The following is a 7,308-nucleotide window of genomic DNA, read 5'->3' on the forward strand; positions in this document are numbered from 1 at the left end:
CTTTCACAGGCACCTTTTGTTACTGAGTTTCTTTCTCGTGTGAGAACCAGCTTAGGGAGGTGGGTACTGGAAAACACTCCAGGGCCTGTCTTCCTTCTCTGTGAAGCCAGCAGTGACAAGCTGTTTTGTGTATGTACTTAAAAAAAAAAAAAAGTAAGGAAGCACAAAATGCAAGCTATTTGCTGAAAACAAAATGTTTGCTTTCAAAAGCCAGCGCACACACACATATTTGCATTTGTCCCTGTGGCTTCACTCTTGTCCGTTCCAGAGCTGCTCTTTATTTCCTCATCATCTCGCACTGTTAAAACTTATTTCAGATCGAAAGTCAAACCAATGAAGAGTTTTATGCCCTCCTGATTTCCCACACCAGTTACAGTTCAGCAGGCCTTCCAGGCGTCACCATCCAGGAAACCTGTTTCCTTTTGAGGACAATGGCCAGCACGTCAAGCCCCCTCTCCTCTTAGACCACCTGCTTCTTACTTACACAGATCCCACCATTTACTCAGAGCCTCATGTTTCATCCTGTCTGTTCTCTGGGTTCTCTTCCACTCCTGGGCCTATAGACACTCAGCTCTGTTCTCTCCCCTCCTCACTGTAGCCTAATCCCTGAGCTGTGTCCACTCCTTTCCCCAGATCAAACACTCCTTCTCTCTCTCCATTCCTTTTTGTCAGGCTCAGGACATATAGGTCTGTTCAGAATCACCAGCCCCACCGACAACCTGGTGTCCAACTAGATCCTATCTTGTAGCCTGGTGATTTGGTTCTATAAATTCTCCCCCACCCTTCTCTGAATAATCCAGACCCTCCCTCTTTTTTCTTTTCACCCTGCCACTATTGGCAATCTTCTTGCCTTTTACTTGACACAGAAGATGGGAGTTTACCGGCTTAAGCTACTACATTTGTTCACACTCACTCTTTTTTCACACCCTGGTAAATACTCAAATGCAACCGTCCAGTCTTGTAGGGGAGGTGAACTTCCATTTTTCCAAAGCCAATCCCTCCATCTGTGTGAGCTATTGACAGAGTCCTCCCAGATGCAGAGGGACTGCTTCATAGTCACAGTATTGACTCTCTACCAACCCGTAGTCTTCTGCCTTTGAACATGTTTAAGTTATTCAAAACAACAACCACCACCAAACATTTCTACACAAGCTTTCCTGTTCTGCATGTCCTTACTGCCACCCAACTTTTCCATCCTTTCACTTCACACTTGAGCTATTACCTCTGCTACTTTCTCTATCTCAGCTCCATTCCTTTCCTTTCTTATCTCCCTGCTCTAGCTTTCAACTTCACCACCCTCCTAAGATTTTTCTTATGAAGATCATCAATAAACCCAAGGATGTTCCCTTCACCTTCAGTCTCCTTGTCTTCTCTACCATAAATGGCCTACTTTTAAGATGACTCATATTTCCTGGTTTTCACACTATTGAACTTTCCTCTCCTTTTATGTCTCTGCTTCTTTACTGGTTCCTCCTTCCAAGGCTCCTTCCTTAAATCTGTTGTGTTAATTTTATCAAACATTTTGTGGAAATTGACTCCATCTTAGCTCAAATGTAACAAGATATGGAATCGGACTTTTCTTATTATCTGGGGACTTAAGCTCAAGCTTAATAACCCCAAGACTAATGGAAGGACTGATAATCACTTGGTTGTTAAGATATAGAAATTCAGGACAGTTGGTAAATAACCACTTCCCTGAGCTCTACCACTCAACTACACTAACCTCTTCCCTGGAGCCCCCTTGATTTCCTGATGATCCAGCAAATAAAGGATTAAATCCTGGATCATCAAGGCCTTTCCAGAATACTGTTACAATATCATGGTCTGAATCCATTCCAATGGTCTGCCATGATAAGCATACGGTATATTACCACTGTTAATAAGTGCCTCTATGTTCTTAAGAGCAGCCAAAGAGATACTCTCAAGGGTTTGCTAAGAAGTGATCAGACTGAGACTTTTTTCTCCCACTCACTTTTCCCATGCATTCTATATAAGCAAAAGACAGGAGTTCCTGAAGAGAAACAAAAGTTGTGGAAGGAGAGAATTATCTTCCTATTAGCAAGTGCTGTTACTGGGAGGAATACACATGAAGAAAGGGAAGGAGGATTCTCTCCACTTAACCAACTAAGAGAGGCTCCAAGAGAGCCTTTTGTAGAGACTTTGAATGTCTTCAAAAGAAGAGAAACCAGATCATCCTCTCCAATCAGACACTTTCAAGATGCAGAAATGTTTAGCTTTGGTCAGTGCATCAAAGTTTGATGGGGGAGGCCTTGGGAGCACTTGACATTTAGAAGGAATTTATGTGTGTCCCCTGAAGTTTGACAGTGTACATAAAAATAGATACTGAAGCCTGCTGTCAAACTGGAAAAATCAGAAGATAAATAGCTGGCTACAAATGCCTTCTATGAAAAAACAAGGAAGAGAGAGTGGGTTGGGGAACAAACTATCCACAGTCTGGCCTGAAAACAGGCATGAATTTCCATTAGGCCAAGTGAGCTTGAGCTGTCTTGGTCTGATCACACTTAAAAAAATGCCTACTGAGGCTGAGGGGATCCTAACAGAATGGATCCCTGGGGAACAAAGGCTGAAAGGATGTCATTCGAGGTCAGCTGAAAAGTACATCACCCATGTCATGAAGCAATAATCTGGAACAACCTCAGTGAACAATGTTTGGAGATGCTGGCTGAAGAACTAAAAGAAAAAAAATAAGTTATACATGAGAGAGCAGCAATTAGAAGCCTGCTATAATGCAGAACACACTGGGCCATTTACCATTAGCCAAGAGAGAATTACAAAAAACAGAAGCTAAATAAAGGCTTGAAACAGCAATAAATACATAAATAGATAAAAATAAATAAATACCTGAAAGTTTAGATCATGGCTCATTTTCTATTGCAGACTAGAGCCATGGGCCTGACCTGAGCTATGGGGGAAAAAAGGCACTCAAAACAAATTAGATGTGAGACTAGAATTTTGATTTAAACTTGCCTAGAATTTTTCTTACTACCTGAAAGTAAGTATATGTACTTCAATATTCTTATAATCTAAAAATACTAAGAAACTATGGGATCATCTCAAAAATCATAGGAAGAAAATGGAGATATGACTAACCATATTAGAAGACAGATATTAGTGTAAAATAAAGATATTGTCTCTGTGTACCATTGCTCAATAACTAGTCATACATAAATGGTTTTCAACCATTTGGATTACTGATGTACTTTTATTATTGAGATATTATAATTTATAGTAACAAAATTTTGCTTTATTTTATCAATGACTTTCATGAATAAATTTGTTTACAATACTATATTTCTGGGGAATTAAGATAATTATCTTGCCCGGCCGGTTGTGGCTCAGTGGCTGAGCATCGACCTAGGATCCAGGCGACCGGGGTTTGATTCCCGGTCAGGGCACATGCCTGGGTTGCGAGCTCGATCAATGACTCTCTCATCATTGATGTTTCTATCTCTCTCTCCCTCTCCTTTCCTCTCTCTGAAATCAATAAAGATATTTTTTAAAAGAAGAAAAAGATAATTATCTTAAAATATCTGAAAAGAGAGTTAGCTAGTCAATTTGATGGTCATAGAGAGGCCATTTGTTCCTTTTCTTCCTTAACTCTCTCTTTTCTGGAACATGATAATATTCTCACTTATAATTTGGCAGCTATAATCTCTGGTTGTAATAAACAGAAAGCTATTTAAGTGAAAAAAATAAATAAATAGAATCACATACATAACTTCTAATCCTCGATTTACTTGTAAAATTTATTTAATTCTTTTATGTAGTATATTAAAGTTAACAATAACAACAAAAAAATAAGTGCCAGGCTGCAGTGGCTCAGGTGGCTGAGCGTAGTCCTGTACACAAAAAGGTTGGCAGTTGGATTCCTGGTCAGGGCACATACCTGGGTTTCAGTTTTGATCCCTGGAAAGGGGACCTAGGAAAGGCAACCTATTGAAATTTCTCTCTCTCTCTCTCTCTCTCTCTCTCTCTCTCTCTCTCTCAGTATATCCTTCAGTGAGTATTAAAAACAAAAAGAAAGAAAAGGAAAGAAATACATACTTGGTCCCCCACTATTTCTGGCACAGAGCTCCTAAAACCCTTGGAATTTTCTAAGTGATGGGAGCAGTAAAGTGCCTTTTGTTACGTTAATGAAGTGATTTTTGGATCCCACCTAAGGAAGGGGCTAATATGCAGGAGAACCAACCATGTGATTAGATTTGAACTTTCAATTCCACCCTCCTGACCTCTGGGAAGGGGAGAGGTGCTGGAGGTTGAATGAATTGCTAAGAGCAAATGATTTAATCAATGATGCCTTTGCAAAGAATCCTTCATTAAAACACAAAAGGACAGGGCTTGGAGAGCTTCCCCATTGATGAGCACGTGGAGATGCAGAGAGAGTGGTACTCAGAGAGCATGGAAGCTCCAAGCCCTTCCAACATAACTTGCTCCATGCATCTCTTCCATCTGGCTGTTCCTGAGTTGTAGCCTTTTATAATAACTTAATGACCTAGTGAGTAAAACGCGAGTCCTGAGCTCTGTGAGCCACTCTAGCAAATTAACCAAACCCCAGGAGGGAGTTGTTGGAATTTTTGATCTATAATTGGTCCGTCAGAAACACAAGTTTCTTTTCATTGGTATCTGAAGTGGTGTGTGGGGAGGGGGCAGTCTTTAGGACTGAGCCCTTAACCTGTGAGAGCTGACACTATCTCCAGGTAATCAGTGTCAGAATTGAGTTAAATTGTGGGACACCCAGCTGCTGTACATGAATTGCTTGGTGAGGGGAATGCCCACCTCCCCTACAATGGAATTGGTGACCAGAATTGTAATTGTTAACTCTGTTTTGCTGTTTTGTCACTTAGAGTTGCAAGTGACAGTATCCTGACTCAAATAGGCTTCAGTAAAAGAGGCATAGAATGCTCATGTAATGAAAAAGTGTACCAGTAGTTTAGATTCAGAAACAATCCAGGACTTTAAAATAATATTATCAAGGCATCAGCTTTCATTTTATTTGAAATCCATTTGTTTCTGCTTGGCTTAATCCGGTATGCATGTTCTCTTTCAGTTTTAGGTATAATGGATCCTACCATTCTGGCTTCACAAATCTTGCAAAAATGAAATAAAAATGTGGAGTGGCACGGCAATAAATTTCCATGAAGTTCTATAACTGGCTCATCTTGGATTGTATGTTAACTCTAGAGTCTATGGAACCCTAATTATTCCCATCCTTGCAGATGGCAAGGCACATTATTCTCACATGAACCATGTGAAATGAGTTCTCACCAAAAAAGGAACTATATTAAGAAGAGAGTGATATGAACAGCAACAAAGATAAAAGATGTCCATTAGGGCATCCTTATTTATAGCTTTTCCAAGGTATCTCTGTCTATTTTTTCTACAGTTCTGTCACTTTTCTCTTTATGTATTTTGGGCCTTTCTTCTTAGGTGCATATATTGGCCCATTTTTTTTTTTTTAAGTCCTTTTTGGTTTCTTATTATAAAATGATATTCTTATGCATATATGCACAACCCAAGTACACAGACAATAGTGGGGAGAGGGACTGGGGAGGGGGATGGGATGGGGTGGAATGGGTCATTGGGGAGAAAAAGGGACATCTATAATAAACAAAAAATTTAAAAAAATAATATTCTCTGCCTCAAGAACAATTTTGTTTTAAAGTCCATTTTATCTGATATTGACGTACTTAAAGAATGTTGTGAGAAAGTAAAACTACAGGACTTGGTGACGTCTTAGATTTTGGGAAGTTATCAAGCATATTGGTATGATTTTGAGATCTGGAGCTTGGGTGACAGAGTAAGATTATTCTCCAAGAAAGGGAAAAAAGGAAAGATGACACAGGTGGGATGTAAATAGAATAAATTTCTTTTGGAATGTGATGAGTTTAAAAATCTGTGAGACAACCAAGAGGACTTTGGTAGCTACTTTAAAGTTGTATTATTATCTAGTTCTGGGTATAAAACTCCATCTTGAACTTTGTTTGTGATTCTATCACGTTTAGCACAGAGTTTAACTCAGATTAGATAAAATGCTTGTAGACAGAAGGCTTGATTTAGAAAACTTGACACTGTCATGTGTTTCCAGCCATTCTAAACAAAATTTAGTTCCTTGAATATACCGTGTTTTTGGATTTTGGTTTTTGTTTCAGGGATTTTGTTTTTGTTTGCTTTTTGTTGCTTGAATCTTGGGTCTTTGAATATGCTGTGTCTTTTCCTGGGAATGCTCTTCTCTCCTTTCTTCTTATTACTTGGCTAAGTCTTCTTGCCCTTTAGGTCTCAGCTCAGATACCACCATCTACAGAAACCTCTTTCTAATGACTTGGGCTTTTCTGTGTAATTCCTTCTATTTATTCCAGTGCAGCCTTTGCTGCATCACAATGTTAAATAACCTGTTCCATGAGAGAGATACCACCTTCTGTTGACTATTTTATCGCTAGTAGATAACATAATACATGAAAATTCAATAAGTTCTTTTTTAACTAACTGACTACTAAATAAATATATTTAGTCATAGGTATGAACTGTCTGTCTACACCAGTATATCCAGGAATTAAGTGGAATCACTCTTGGATGAAACTAAGGAACAAGATAGTTTCATATAAAGAAGAATGTATTATTCCAAAATAGATGTCCAAAAAAAAGAAAGCAAGAATTTCTTTGTGGAACACTTAGCAACTAAATTCTTTTTTGGAATCATACTTCCATGTGCCCTCAAAGGTGCCCAGTAATATGAACTAAGTTGATTTTGGAAAGATTGGCTAATGAGTAATGACATTAGCTAAGTTTGTTGGTAGGTGTGTGTGGTTCATACCTCAATTACACAGCATATTTCATCAAATGTAAGATGGCATTAATTGTAATATGCACTATTATTTTATGTACCTTCAAAAAATGAAAGTAAAAATTGTTGATTATGCTATTACACAATGACTATAGAACATCTATTATGACACAGACAATGGTACGGTCATTACCAAAGGGAAAGAGGAGTGGGGAGAAGTAGAAGAGGGAAAACGGAGATAAATGATGATGGAAGAAGAGTTGACCTGGAGTGGTGAACACACAACACAGATGATGTATTTTAGAATTGTATGCCTGAAATATATAATTTTATTAGCCAATGTCACCCCCATAAATTCAATTAGAAAAAAATCTGGCTATGAAATAAAGAAGACAGGATCATTAAAAAATAAAACAAATGTTGAATGAATGAACAAATGTTCCCTTAGATGAATGGATGATTCTCATTCCTTGTGATCACCTGTTGGTATCATTTCATACTGTTGA

This window comes from Miniopterus natalensis, chromosome 9 (genome assembly GCF_054644295.1).
Source record: "Miniopterus natalensis isolate mMinNat1 chromosome 9, mMinNat1.hap1, whole genome shotgun sequence".
Lineage (NCBI taxonomy): Eukaryota > Metazoa > Chordata > Mammalia > Chiroptera > Miniopteridae > Miniopterus > Miniopterus natalensis.